This window comes from Macadamia integrifolia, unplaced genomic scaffold, assembly GCF_013358625.1.
Source record: "Macadamia integrifolia cultivar HAES 741 unplaced genomic scaffold, SCU_Mint_v3 scaffold1176, whole genome shotgun sequence".
Lineage (NCBI taxonomy): Eukaryota > Viridiplantae > Streptophyta > Magnoliopsida > Proteales > Proteaceae > Macadamia > Macadamia integrifolia.
This window is the reverse complement of record NW_024868109.1, coordinates 93,836-108,835: the sequence shown is the minus strand read 5'-3', so window position 1 is coordinate 108,835 and position 15,000 is coordinate 93,836. Positions and strand designations below refer to the sequence as shown.

Sequence of the window (15,000 nt, the reverse complement as noted above, 5' to 3'; positions counted from 1 at the left end):
CCGACCATTGGATGGAGGACGTTTGTAAATATCTTAGCCATCCATTATAACTTGGGGTGCTTACAAATAGGTGTTGCCTAATTTGGCAAAGACACTCACTAAGGACCAACCAAGAGTGTTCAACCGATCAAATGAGTTCTCAAGCCTTGTACTCAAGAGCTCTCTAGTGCAATACAAGTTCATTCTTCTCGAACTCACTCTTGTGTTCACTTCTTCTCTTCCCAAGTCCCTTAAGAAGCGTGGTTAGGCTAACTTAGTGCTAGTGGGAGTGCTAACAGCCGGCGCGGTCTCTTAGAAAGGTCTTAGGCGGTGACAGTTGTGGGGTCAGAGCTTCGGTTACGATGGAGCCAAGCTTGTGGGATATGAGACAAGTGAGCTAAAATTGTGGAATAGAGACCAACACCTACACAAGTAATCAACAAAGGAGCAAAGGCAAGTCCGTCAACTTTCGCTTTGCTATGGGGCCTCGCTTAGCTCGAGGGGAGAAAATATTGGCCGAGGCAAAGTGGTGCCTGAATGTCGTGGAGCAAAGTGGGGAGGAGCTCAAAGGCAATGTGGAAAAGTCGGGAGGAGCTCGATGGCCAGATGGGGGAGCTCAAGGGGTCCTTACAAGGTGCTCTCAACACCATAGTAAGTAACCAAGAGGAGATGGTTGCCACCCACAACTCAAGTATGCAAAGGAGTTGGATAAGGTGGAAGCTCGTATTGGAGAAGAAGTATGGAAAGAGTAGGAGCACTGCGGCGAGGGAAGCCACTACCTCTCATGACATGTCTAAAGGAGAGGCACTAAGGCACAAGTGTGATAAGGTGAATCGGCTCAAGACTAGAGACAAGTGATTCCTATGTGATGAACTACATTGGTTTAGGGATTACCCCCGGAGGAAAGCTCTTAGTGCCCTATTGGAGGAAGAGGGCCAAGAGGAAGAGCCACCTTGCATGGGGTCCCCAATGCAGCGTGGTGCCACCAGGGCCGAGATAGGGGTCAAGGCCCTTAACTCTCAAAAGGGGTTGATGTGTGCAAAAGTATGCATCAATGGGAAGCCCGCACAGGCGAAGGTAGATACAGGAGCCACACACAACCTTGCCTTGACGGAGGAGGCAAAGGAACTCGGGCCAAGGGCGTCCTAAGGCTATCAAATCCAAAGAATGCCCCATACGTAATGTTGCTCAAGGGGTTGAGATGAACCTTAGGACTAAAGAAGTTCTCCAACACCATCCAAGGGCTAGGTGCTTACTTGCCCTTGGACGGGAGGGCAAGACAAGGAGAATTTGGGAGCAAGCCATCCATGCCAAGAAAGAGGAAGATGCAAACAAGAGAACGGAGACAACCAGACGATGTTGTAGGAGGCTCAAGTTATGTGACTACAACAAGAACCTCAGTAGGCGTTACTCCTTGCCAGGGTAGGTGTTGCCTTATTTGGCAAAGGCACTCACCAAGGACCAACCAAGAGTGTTCAACCAAGCAAGTGAGTTCTCAAGCCTTGTACTCAAGAGTTCTCTAGTGCTATACAAGTTCATTCTTCTCAAACTCACTCTTGTGTTCACTTCTTCTCTTCCCTAGTCCCTTAAGGAGGGTGGTCAGGCTGACTTAGCGCTAGTGGAAGTGCTAGTTGCCGGCGTGGTTGCTTAGAAAGGTCTAAAGTAGTGACAATGTGCTCTTGAATGGCCCAAGTGGGTGCCTTCTCGTGCTCCCAAGTGTTGACTATGTGTGCCCATGTGTACACAATGAATGGCCGCATAACACCCCAAGTGTTGACTACATGTACACAATGAATGGCCCAAGTGTTGCCTAATTGTGCCCATGCATGCCCACAATTGTTGCCTAAGTGTGCACTGTGCCTGTGCATGCTCTTGAATGCCCCAAGTGTCACCTTAAATGTGCCTATACGTGCCCATAAGTGTTGAATGAGAGTGACTACGTGTGCACCCAAGTGTAGCCCAAGTGTCGCCTAACTGTGCTATTGAATGCCGCAAGTGTGCACATATACGTGCCCATGACAATGCCTACGCGTGCCCCCTTGAGGGTGCCTAAGTTCATATGCAGGCAGTGCACAAGGCAGTAGTACCACACGCAGAGCCTCATAATGTGCGTGCGTGGTGGCAGGCATGGCTGCACTACCGCGCGGATGGCAGCTAGCATGGATGCACAAGGTGTAGGCATCGCTGCGGGCAAGGTTGCACTAGCATGCATAAGGCTGCTAGCATCGAGGCAGGCTACCGCGCACATGGATGCGGGTGTGGCAGCAATACCGCACACATGGTTGCATGCAACTTCGGGCATGGTTGCGGGTAAGGCTCCACTATCGCAAGCAGGGGTGCAGGCTACCGCACCCACATGGCTGGGGGCAAGGATGCACACAACGCGTAAGGTGGCAGGTAACAACGTGCATTGCTACAAGAAAGGGTGCACAACCACATGCAAGGTGGTAGGCACGGCCACACATGGCTATGGGCAATGGTGCAAGCAGCGCACGCTGGGCTGCTGCCCGTGCCGCACTTCCATGCACATAGCTACGACCAATGCTGCAAAAGCCTCGTACATGGTTTTGTGCATGGCCGCACATGCCGCGTGAAATTTTACAGGCATGGCGCACATGACACGCAGTTGGTTGCACAGCCGCGCCCAAGGTTACGTTCCATGCCGCACATGCCGCGCGTTTAGTTGCACTAATGGGCGCAAGGTTGCTAGCATGGCCGCACATACTGCGTCCCTGGCTTCCCTACCACTCGCAAGGTTGCGTGCATTGCTCCTCACCGCCCCCCAGGTCGCATGCATGGCATGTGCCACGTCCATCGCTGCCTCGCCAAGTGCTTGGTTTCAGGATTTGTCGGAAGTGCCACGCACGAGGTTGCAAGCACGGCTGCACCACTGGGCGTAAGGTTGCATTGCGTGGTCACTTATGCATCACCCGTGGCTGCACTACCATGCGCAATGTCGCTGGCATGGCCTCCCATGTGTCTATATGATGGCTGGCATGGCCACACATGCCACAAGCATTTCAGCACATGGCACGCACAAGGTTGCACGCATTGCTGCACTTTCATGCCCACGTCTGCAGTTCTCCGTGCACATAGCTGCACACACATGGGTGCTACTGTGGTCCCCATGGGCCATGCAACAGAGGCTCCTTTGCGGCCTTTGGCGGCACACGAGGCACCGACTGCTGCACACGCCAAGGCCATGCCCGCACAACATAGTTTAGGTCTTTAAATCATGTTGTGCAAAACATCCCTTTGGGTTAGAAAAGCTTTGCAATTGGCTATTTGGCACCCAAAGTACAATCATTTTCACTTAAACCTCGTATTTCCATTTTTTTTGGTATTTTTCGTAATGTTTCAATCATAAAAAATTAAAATATGTTGGAATGGTCTAATAATTTTTTAGAACATTCTATCAAACTTTGGAAGGCATCCGAAATTTAGTTTTCAAAAAAATACATTAAAATGGATTTTTCATAGTTTTTTGAATTTAATATGTTTTTTAAAGTTAAAAAACTTAATAAAAAAATAAATATTTATCAGAAAACTATGATTTTTTTATGAAAATAATATTTGGATTTTTCCTTAATTTCATACCAAGTTTCATTTGATTTGGATATTTGAAGCTCAAAAAATAGACCAGTATATTTTTGGGGGGGGTCATGTCTCCTTCTGGAAAGGGGCAAAGAGCATAAGAGCTACCTTGAGGGAGGGGGTGCCACTCCCCAAGTGGTTTTTGAAAGGCCATACAGAGGGGTAGTAGACAATGAGCAGACATGGTAGGCAAACCCAAAAGACCCATGGCATGGGAAAAAAAGTGAAATGGCATGTGGGTTTTGATGATTTGGCCCTTGGTGTGCACCGAGGCATGCCACTGCATGCGGCTAGGTGCGCATGGCTGCCTGCCTTGCATGCCATGATCCCACAACTACTGTAACGTGTGCCAGTCATGGCACAGCATGCCCAACGAATGTGCACGTGCTTACGAATGGTCAGCCCTTCTGTCGCACAACGCCACCCCCTTCTGCCACACAGCGTTGCCTGCCATCATGGGCTGCTGGGCACACATGGATGCCTACCACTTCTTCTACCACATGTTCCAGTCAATGCACAACATTTCCAAGGAAGGTCTGGCTTGTGAAAATATGTACATGGCGCGTCCATCCCAACAGTCATCCCCTCTGTCACACACAGTTGCTTGCCATATTGTGTGCTGCTGGGCGCGCATGGCTGCCTGCCTTGCACTGCAGTGCCTCCACATCTTCCGCCACATGTGTTTGTGACCGTACAGCATGCCCAAGAGTGGCATCGTCTGTGCAAAACACCTTCACGGTATATCGATTTCGAAGATTTGGCCCTTGCTGTGCGTTGCGCCTGCCACTGCGTGTTGCTTGGTCGTCGTGGTTGCCTAACATATACCTCTATGCCTCGACAGCTGCTGCCCCTACACTCGTGGCTGCAAAGAAAGCCCGACAAAGGCTTGGCATGTATGTGAAAACATGTACATGGCTCATCTATCCAGATGGTCAGCCCATCTGCTGCACACCACTGCCTGCAACCGTGTGCTGCTGGGTGCCCATGGCTACCTATCTACTATTGCCATACCCCCACAATTGCTGATACATGTGTCCGTAGCTGCACAGTAATTTCCAGAGAGGCATGGCATTTTTAAACAAGTAAATGGCCAATGCGTCCTGATGTTCAGCCCCTCTGCCGCACACCATTGCCTGCCACCCTAGGTTGTTAGGTACGCAAGGGTTTCTGCCTTGTGCTGCCATGCCCCACAGCTACTGCCAGATGTCCCTATAGCCGCATGGGATGCCCAAGATAGGCTTGGCATGTGAAAATCACCATCAAGGCACGTTGGTTCCGATGATTTCCTTTGATGTGCGTTGTGGCCTACCATGGAGTGCTGCTGCCACATACGCCGATAGCCACACAACATGCCCAAGAGTTGTATGGCATGTGAAGGACAACAACATGGCATGATAGTCCGGATGATTAGCCCCTTTTTTGCACCTTGGCCGGCCAATGCATGCTGGTGGTTTGCATGGCTGCCTGCACACTGCACCTACACCCTCATCGCAGCCTATTGCCACTTTTGCTAGTTTTATACAGCATGCCCAAAGGAGTCATGGCATATGAAAAATGTGGAAATGACGCGTTGGCCCCATTGATTAATCCCTTCTAGGCACCATGGCAGTTTGACATGCTTTGTTTCCTGCCATGTGCAGTTGTGCTGGTGCCACTTTTTACAAGCATGGTCGTAGTCACGCATTTCAACCCCTCTTTGCTCTTTGGCTTGTTGTCATTTGTAGGACATGGTGCAAGGGGTGGGTTGTTGTCTACATTTGACGGAATCATTGGTCAAGTCAATGTGCACAATAAATATTTGGTTGGTCCCTCCGCCCATCCCATTGTTTTTTGTTTTTTTTAAATTGCACTATCGTGGGTTTGTTGCTTCCAAGGATTTTTTACAGCCAGTGTTATAATATGACATTAACGTGGGTCTCTGGAGAACATAGGTTGCAAGCTTGCAGGTGGAGACAGATCACGAGTCCCTCCCCCTCCCCCCCCCCAACTTTTGTTTTTAAAAAGAAAATTGTATTCTCGTGGGTCTGTTGCTTGCAAGAGTTTTCTCATGCTTGGTTTTGTGGCCTTCATGGTATTTGGAGAAATGCGTTTCTAAGTCGCGCCTGGGTGCAGAGGTGTTTGCATGCCTCTTGCCGCAAGTGTTATAATGCGACATTAACGTGGGTCTCTGGAGATCATAGGTTTGCAAGCTTGCAGGTGGAGATAGATCACTAGTCCCTCCCCCTTCCCCCCCCCCCCCCACACTTTTGTTTTTAAAAGGAAAATTGCATTCTTGTGGGTTTGTTGCTTGCAAGAGTTTTGTCATGCTCGGTTTTGTGGCCTTATGGTATTTGGAGAAATGCGTCTCTAAGTCGTGCCTAGGTGCGGAGATGTTTGCATGCCACCTTCCAGAAGTGTTATAATACGGCATTAACGTGGGTCTCTGATGAACATAGGTTGCAAGCTTGCAAGTGGATACAAATCACATGTCCCTTCCCCCCTCCACTTGTTCATTTAAAAAATTTACATTATCGTGGGTTTGTTGCTTGCGAGAGCTTTCTCATACTCGGTCTTGTGGCCTTTGCTATTTGGAAAATCACATTTCTAAGTCGTGCCTAGGTGCGGAGGTGTTTGCATGGCTCTTGCCGCAAGTGTTATAATACGACATTAATGCGGGTCTCTAGAGAACATAGGCTGCAAGCTTGTAGGTGGAGATAGATCTTGAGTCCCTCGACCCCTATTGATTGTTGAGATTTTCGTGCATAGCGGGGCTATTGATTTTTCTTCTACCAAATCCTTATTACGTTGTAGTAGGTTTGGTGGTGGATTGTGACGGTAGTGGACGCATTGCACGTGAGTGGCTATTGTTTTTCTTGTGGTTGTGGGCTCTTTGCTTGTGTATTGAACCACTATGCACAGATACCTCAATGGGTCGCGATCGGCAAAAGTGTCTTTTTTAAGAGCATGAAAATTGTTCCTGTGTTGCTTACCTAGTTGGATGGAAAGATGCTGCCCCTTCACTCTCATTTCATCCCTCTTGCCGGCCCTTGTGGTTGGTGTGAGGTGGCTTGGCATACGATGCATATGTCCACTTTCTTTGTGTCACTGGTGCACGTGCACTATTTGTGCTCTAGGATCCGGGACATTTTGTGGGGCAAGGTGGATGTGTGTGTGTGTCCTCTTGAATCCTTTGGTTGCGCCTCGTTGCACAAGATTGATAGACTGCCATTAATGTATGGAGCAGCATTACCCAATGCACAATTGGGGATGTGGTTCATGGAGTGCTTTGGCGTCGAGAAGGAAAGTTTCCTGGTTGATCCTGCCAGTAGTCATATGCTTGTCTCAAAGATTAAGCCATGTATGTGTAAGTATGAACTAATTCAGACTGTGAAACTGCGAATGGCTCATTAAATCAGTTATGGTTTGTTTGATGGTATCTGCTACTCGGATAACCATAGTAATTCCAGAGCTAATACATGCACCGAACCCCAACTTTTGGAAGGGAAGCATTTATTAGATAAAAGGTCAACGCGGGCTCTACCCGTTTCTCTGATGATTCATGATAACTCGACGGATCGCATGGCCTTTGTGCCAACGATGCATCATTCAAGTTTCTTCCCTATCAACTTTCGATGGTAGGATAGTGGCCTACTTTGGTGGTGACGGGTGACGGAGAATTAGGGTTCGATTCTGGAGAGGGAGCCTTAGAAACGGCTACCACATCCAAGGAAGGCAGCAGGTGCGCAAATTACCCGATCCTGACACGGGGAGGTAGTGACAATAAATAACAATACCGGGCTCTTCGAGTCTGGTAGTTGGAATGAGTACAATCTAAATCCCTTAACGAGAATCCATTGGAAAGCAAGTCTGGTGCCAGCAGCCGCGGTAATTCTAGCTCCAATAGCGTATATTTAAGTTGTTGCAGTTAAAAAGCTCATAGTTGGACTTTGGGATGGGTCGATCGGTTTGCCTCATGGTGTGTACCGATGATCTCATCCCTTCTGTCGGCGATGCGCTCTTGGCCTTAATTGGCCTGGTCGTGCCTCCAGCGCCATTACTTTGAAGAAATTAGAGTGCTCAAAGCAAGCCTACTGTCATAGACCGCCCACTGAAGGCCCATAGGCCAAGCCCATTAAACTCATGGACTTAGGCCATTGGGCTTAGTAAGGCCCAGTTTCTAGAGATTTCTACCAAAGTGTGGAACTCTAGATATTTTATACGAAAATATTATGTAGGGAGGTTTCTAAAGTTCTCCACTAAGGAGGTGGCACTATAAATAGTGGTGCCCTCATTTAGCCAAGGCACCAAGTAAGTGAGGTCTCAAGCCTTGTACTCAAGAGTTCTTTAGTGTAATACAAGTTCATTCTTCCCAAACTCACTCTTGTGTTCACTTCTTCTCTTCCCAAGTCCCTTAAGGAGTGTGGTTAGGCTGACTTAGTGCTAGTGGGAGTACTAAGTGCCAGTGCGGTTGCTTAGAAAGGTCTAAGGCTATGACAGTTGTGGTATCAAAGCTTCGGTTTTGAGGGAGCCAAGCTTGTGGGATAAGCATTATGTCTACCCTTTTAGAGGCACACGACGTTGCAACATGTGAGTAGAACCGTGGAAGGGAGGGAAACCCCAACACTGGGAAGCAAAAGAGGAGCAAAGACAAGTCCGTATATGTTGGCTGTGCTATGGAGTCTCACTTAGCTCGGGTGGAGCTAGCAATGGGCGAGGTGAAGGGACACCTTGATGTTGTAGAGCAAAGTGGGGAGGAGCTCGAAGGAGAGCTCAAGGAGTCCCTATTGAGTACTCTCAACACCATGGCATATGATCAAAAGGAGGATTTTGCATCCATTAATGCTCATGTGTGGGAGGGCATTTCCACCTTCAAGGATCAAATGCGGGAGGCGTTGGCCAAGATAGAAGCTTGTGTTGCTGAGGTACATGAGGATTAGGCTTTATGTAAGAGGGCGGTAGCCGGGGGAGCTACTACCTCACGAGAAGTGCCTAGGATGGAGGTGCCAAAGCCCAAGCCATTCTTTGGGAAGAGAGATACATGGGAAATCGACAACTTTTTATGGCACATGGAGAGGTACTTCGAGGCAATGGCACTTAATGATGAGGCATCAAAGGTACGGACCGCTACTCTCTACCTCACCGATGATGCAACTCTATGGTGGCGTAGAAAGCATGCCAATATGGAGAGAAGTATGTGCACCATAGACACTTGGGATGATTTCAAAACTGAGTTAAAGAAACACTTCTATCCCGAGAATGCCACCTTCTTGGCTAGAAAGAGCCTAAAAAGGCTTAAACACACAGGTTCTATTCGGGACTATGTGAAGGAATTCTCTACCCTAATGCTCGAATTCCCAAGTATAACCAAGGAGGAGCTCCTATACAACTTCATGGATGGCCTCCAAGGCTAGGCTGCATAAGAACTACAATGCCGAGGCATGCAGGACCTTGCCTCAGCCATCACAGCAGCAGAGTTATTAGTGGAGTTTAAGAGAGACGATAGTTCTAAGCCCAAGAAGGGCACTAATGGGAAAGGTGGGGGAGAGAAGGGGCCTTAGACATACCCTCCCAAGGAAGGTAGTAGTAAACCATCTTCAAACAAGGAGGGTAGGCCCAAGCAAGACAAAAGGGACAAGTTCACACCCAAGGATAAGTGTTTCTTATGTGATGGTCCCCATTGGGCTAGGGATTGCCCCAAGAGAAAGACTCTCAATGCCCTACTCGAGGAGAAAGAAGACAATGAGGCTCATATGGGGTCCCTACAACGACTTAGTGCCGTCAAGGCTAAGACAAAGATCAAGGCCACAACCTCACAAAAAGGGCTAATGTACGTGGAGGTGCATATCAATGGTAAGCCCACTCATACCATGATAGACACAGGTGCTATGCACAACTTCATCTCAACAGAAGAGGCGAAGAGACTTGGACTTAAAGGGATCAAGGAGGGAGGATGGCTTAAGGCCGTCAACTCCCAAGCCCATCCCATACATGGTGTTTCTCGAGGGGTCGAGTTAAACATCAGGACATAGAAAGGCACAGTTGACTTGTCGATAGTGCCCATGGATGATTTTCAAGTGGTGCTTGGCATGGATTTCTTACAAAAGGTTAAGGCCATACCCATGCCATTTATCAGCACGGTTTGCATTATGGAGGAAGGAGCTCCATGCATGGTCCCAACTGTACAAGGGACCAAGGATGGCCCAAAACTTCTTTCGGCTATACAGCTCTAGAAAGGAGTTAAGAAGGGGGAGACAACATACTTGGCAGCACTCTTAGAGCCTAAAGAAGATGGTCCAACTAAGGTGCTACCCAAGCCAATCGAGAAGGTCCTTGAAGAGTTCAAGGATGTGATGCCAAATGAGTTGCCCAAGAGGCTTCCACCTAGGAGGGAGGTGGATCATGCCATTGAGTTGGAGCTAGGTGCCAATCCACTAGCAATGGCACCATATAGAATGTCACCACTAGAGTTGGAGGAGCTAAGGAAGCAACTCAAGGAATTATTGGATGCGGGATTCATTCGCCCTTCTAAAGCTCCCTACGGTGCCCCGGTTCTTTTTCAACGGAAGCATGATGGATCGCTTTGACTATGCATCGACTATAGGGCATTGAACAAGGTAACAATCAAGAATAAGTATCCCATTCCTTTGATAGCAGATCTATTTGATAGACTTGGTGGGGCAAGGTACTTCACCAAGTTAGACTTACGATCGGGGTACTACCAAGTCCGCATCGCAGAAAGTGATGAGCCCAAGACAATGTGCGTGACTCGATATGGCTCATATGAGTTCTTGGTGATGCCATTTGGACTCACGAATGCCCTGGCTACATTTTGCACCCTTATGAACAAGATCTTCCATCCCTACCTTGACAAGTTTGTGGTGGTGTACTTGGACGACATCGTTGTCTATAGCAATACATTGGAGGAGGACGTGCAGCACTTGAAGATCATCTTTAAGGAACTAAGGAACAATCAGCTCTATGTCAAGAAGGAGAAATGTGCATTTGCACAAGAGGAGGTAATGTTCCTTGGTCACAAGATTAGAGGTGGAACCTTACAAATGGATGAGAGCAAGGTGCGGGCTATCCAAGAATGGGAGGCACCAACTAAAGTGACTGGGCTAAGGTCTTTCCTTGGCTTAGTTAACTATTATTGGCGGTTCATTCAAGGTTACTCAAGAAGGGCAGCTCCACTTACAGACTTACTAAAGAAGAACCGACCATGGTTATGGTCGGACTCATGCAAAGAGGACTTTGAGGACTTAAAGAAGGCTATCATGGGGGAACTGGTGCTTACCCTACCCGACTATGGCAAGCCATTTGAGGTGCACACAGATGCATCTAACTTTGCTATCAGTGGGTGTTGATGCAAGAAAGGCACCCCATTGCCTATGAGAGCCGTAAGTTGAACGAGACAGAGCGGCGCTACACAGTCCATGAGAAGGAGATGACTGCGGTGGTGCATTGCCTAAGGACATGGCGATACTACCTACTTGGGTCACAGTTTGTGGTGAAGACAGATAATGTTGCCACTAGCTACTTTCAAACCCAAAAGAAGTTGAGTCCTAAGCAAGCTAGATGGCAAGACTTCTTAGCAAAGTTTGACTTCATCTTTGAATACAAGCCGGGCCGGGTAAGGCCAACGAGGTGGCTGATGCACTTAGTAGAAAGGCAAAGTTAGCTTCTCTTAGCCAACCGGAGGGGGAACTTCTAGAGTTGATCAAAGAGGGCCTCCAACATGATCCTATGGCTAAGAACTTACTTACCCTTACACGGGAAGGCAAGACACGAAGATTTTGGGAGCAAAATGGTTTGCTCTACGCTAAGAAGAGGAGACTCTATGTGCCTAAGTGGAGTAACCTATGGAGAAACCTCATTCACGAATGCCACGACACTAAATGGGCTGGCCACCCAGGACAAAGGCGCACGTGGGCATTGTTGGAAGCGGCTTACCATTGGCCTCAGATGCGGGATGACATAGAGGCCTACGTGAGAACTTGTCTTGTATCCCAACAAGACAAGGTGGATTAGCAACCACCCAGGGGACTATTGGAGCCACTTCCCATACCAGAAAGACTATGGGAGAGTGTCTCTATGGACTTCATCAGTGCCCTACCCAAGTCAGAAGGGTGTGGGTCAATAATGGTGGTGGTTGACAGATTTTCAAAATATGGCACATTCGTGGCAACACCAAGGGATTGTATGGCAGAAGAAGTGGCAAGGCTATTTCTAAAGCATGTCCTCAAACATTGGGAGGTGCCACAATCCATAATAAGTGATCAAGACCCTCGCTTCACAGGGAGGTTCTGGACAGAGCTATTCAAGTTGTTGGGATCGTCGCTACACTTCTCAACAAGCTTCCATCCACAGACCGATGGGCAAACAAAGCGTATTAATAGCTTATTGGAGCTTTACTTGAGACACTTTGTGAGTGCTAACCAACATGACTGGGCCAAGTTGCTTGATATGGCTCAGTTCTCTTACAACCTCCAACGAAGTGAGGCTACGAACCAAAGTCCATTTGAAATTGCCACGGGACAACAACCCTTAACACCAAACACAGTGATGACCGGTTACATAGGGAAGATCCCTTCGGCATTTAAGGTTGCCAAGGAGTGGCAAGAAAAGCTAGATGTGGCTAAGTCATACCTATACAAGGCCACCAAAAAGATGAAGAAATGGGCTGACAAAGGGAGGCGACCAGAAAACTTCAAGACCGGGGACTTGGTACTTGTGAAGCTTCTACCCCAACAATTCAAGTCCCTAAGGCAGGTACATAAGGGGCTGGTTCGCAGGTATGAAGGCCCGTTCAAGATAACCAAAAAGGTGGGCAAAGTATCCTATGAGGTGAGCCTACCTCCTAAACTCAAGATCCATCCAGTCTTCCATGCAAGCCTAATAAAGCCATACCATAGAGATAAGGAAGACCCAAGTCGTGGAGCCTCAACAAGATCACCAATGGCAATCACTACTTCCTACGGCAAGGAAGCTGAATACATGATCACGGATCGAGTCATCCGAAGGCGAGGAGTACCACCTAGTAGGGAGTACTTAGTCAAGTGGAAGGAGCTACCAGAGAGCGAGGCAAGCTGGGAACCCGTTGACTCTTTATGGCAATTCTAAGACCACATACAAAGGTTCCATGAAGAAGATGCGACGAGGACGTCACCGAATTAGATGGGGGAGAGTTTCACAGACCACCCACTGAAGGCCCACAAGCCAAGCCCATTAAGCCCATGGACTAAGTCCATTGGGCTTAGTAAGGCCTAGTTTCTAGTGATTTCTACCAAAGTGTGAAACTCTAGATATTTTATAAGGAAATATTATGTAGGGAGGTTTCTAGAGTTCTCCACTAAGGAGGTGGGAAGCTTCTAGTTTCCACCCCAATCGTTGGATGTAAGACACATGTACATATCTTAGCCATTCATTGTAACTAGGAGTGACTATAAATAGAGGTGCCCTCATTTAGCCAAGGCACCAAGTAAGTGAGTTCTCAAGCCTTGTACTCAAGAGTTCTTTAGTGTAATACAAGTTCATTCTTCCCAAACTCACTCTTGTGTTCACTTCTTCTCTTCCCAAATCCCTTAAGCAGTGTGGTTAGGCTGACTTAGTACTAGTGGGAGTACTAAGTTCCGGTGCGGTTGCTTAGAAAGGTCTAAGGCCGTGACACTACGCTCTGGATACATTAGCATGGGTTAACATCATAGGATTTCGGTCTAATTGTGATGGCCTTCGGGATCGGAGTAATGATTAATAGGGACAATCGGGGGCATTCGTATTTCATAGTCAGAGGTGAAATTCTTGGATTTATGAAAGATGAACCACTGCGAAAGCATTTGCCAAGGATGTTTTCATTAATCAAGAACGAAAGTTGGGGGCTCAAAGACGATCAGATACCATCCTAGTCTCAACCATAAACAATGCCGACCAGGGATCAACAGATGTTGCTTTCAAGACTCCGCTGGCACCTTATGAGAAATCAAAGTTTTTGGCTTCCGGGGGGAGTATGGTTACAAGGCTGAAACTTAAAGGAATTGACGGTACGGCACCACCAGGAGTGGAGCCTGCGGCTAATTTGACTCAACACGAGAAAACTTACCAGGTCCAGATATAGTAAGGATTGACAGACTGAGAGCTCTTTCTTGATTCTACGGGTGGTGGTGCATGGCCGTTCTTAGTTGGTGGAGCGATTTGCCTGGTTAATTCCATTAACAAATGAGACTACAGCCTACTAACTAGCTATGTGGAGGTGACCCTCCACGGCCAGCTTCTTAGAGGGACTATGGCCGTTTAGGCCACAGAAGTTTGAGGTAATAACAGGTCTGTGATGCCCTTAGATGTTCTGGGCCTCACATGCGCTACACTGATGTATTCAACGAGACTATAGCCTTGGCCGACGGGCCCAGGTAATTTTTAAAAATTCCATCACGATAAGGATAGATCATTGCAATTGTTGGTCTTCAACGAGAAATTCCTAGTAAGCACGAGTCATCAGCTAGCGTTGACTACGTCCCTGCCCTTTGTACACACCGCCCATCGCTCCTACCGATTGAATGGTCCGGTGAAGTGTTCGGATCACGGCGACATAGGTGGTTCGCTACCATCGACGTCACGAGAAGTCCACTGAACCTTATCATTTAGAGGAAGGAGAAGTCTTAACAAGGTTTTCGTAGGTGAACCTGCGAAAGGATCATTGTCGATACCTGCCCAGCGAGACTTGTGAACATGTTGCATTGCTCGTTCAAGGTTGGGCGTGGGAGCATGAGCTCCTTCCTTCTCGACCCTTGTAAAAGGTCGGCCTGTGATTGTTCGTAACATTCGACCCAAACACAACCACCAGCGCAGTCAGCACCAAGGAACTCGCAACGAAAAGGACATGACATCATTGCGCCTTTGGTGTGGTGTGATCATCCTAGATCCGAATCTTTATCTTAACGACTCTCGACAACGGATATCTTGGCTCTTGCATCAATGAAGAATATAGCAAAATGTGATACTTGGTGTGAATTATAGAATCCTGTGAACCATCGAGTCTTTGAACGTAAGTTGCACCCTAGGCCATCGGGCTGAGGGCACGCCTGCCTGGGCATCATGCGTCATGTTGCCCCACCTCCTTTACCCCTTGCGTTGGTGGTGCGGAGCGAAGATTGGCCCGCCGTGTCTCTGTTTGAGGTGCGGTTGGCCCAAAGTTAAGGGCTTCTTATGTGGCAAGTGTCACGATGAGTGGTGGATCAAGCCACTTTGCCATTGTTTGGACATCGTGTGCGTGTTATGTTCCCATTGGGCTCTGGTGATCCTGATTACCATTCGATGGCATTTTGACTGTGACTCCAGGTCAGGCGGGCTACCCACTGAGTTTAAGCATATCAATAAGTGGAGGACAAGAAACTTACAAGGATTCCCTTAGTAACGGTGAGCGAACTGGGAAGAGCCCAACTTGAGAATCGGGGG

At 48.1% G+C, this 15,000-nt stretch overlaps 2 non-coding genes across 2 annotated transcripts in view; both read left to right on the top strand.

Annotated features, from left to right (window-relative positions):
- The first annotated feature begins 14,485 nt into the window (after positions 1–14,485).
- On the top strand, positions 14,486–14,641 carry LOC122063003. Its single transcript, XR_006135185.1, has one exon. It is a non-coding gene; the product is annotated as a 5.8S ribosomal RNA (ribosomal RNA).
- A 233-nt stretch (positions 14,642–14,874) lies between these two features.
- Positions 14,875–15,000, top strand: part of LOC122063000 — a 3,409-nt gene continuing 3,283 nt past the window's right edge. Inside the window, exon 1 of the ribosomal RNA XR_006135184.1 lies at positions 14,875–15,000. This exon is cut by the window's right edge and continues 3,283 nt beyond it. This is a non-coding gene — a ribosomal RNA (28S ribosomal RNA).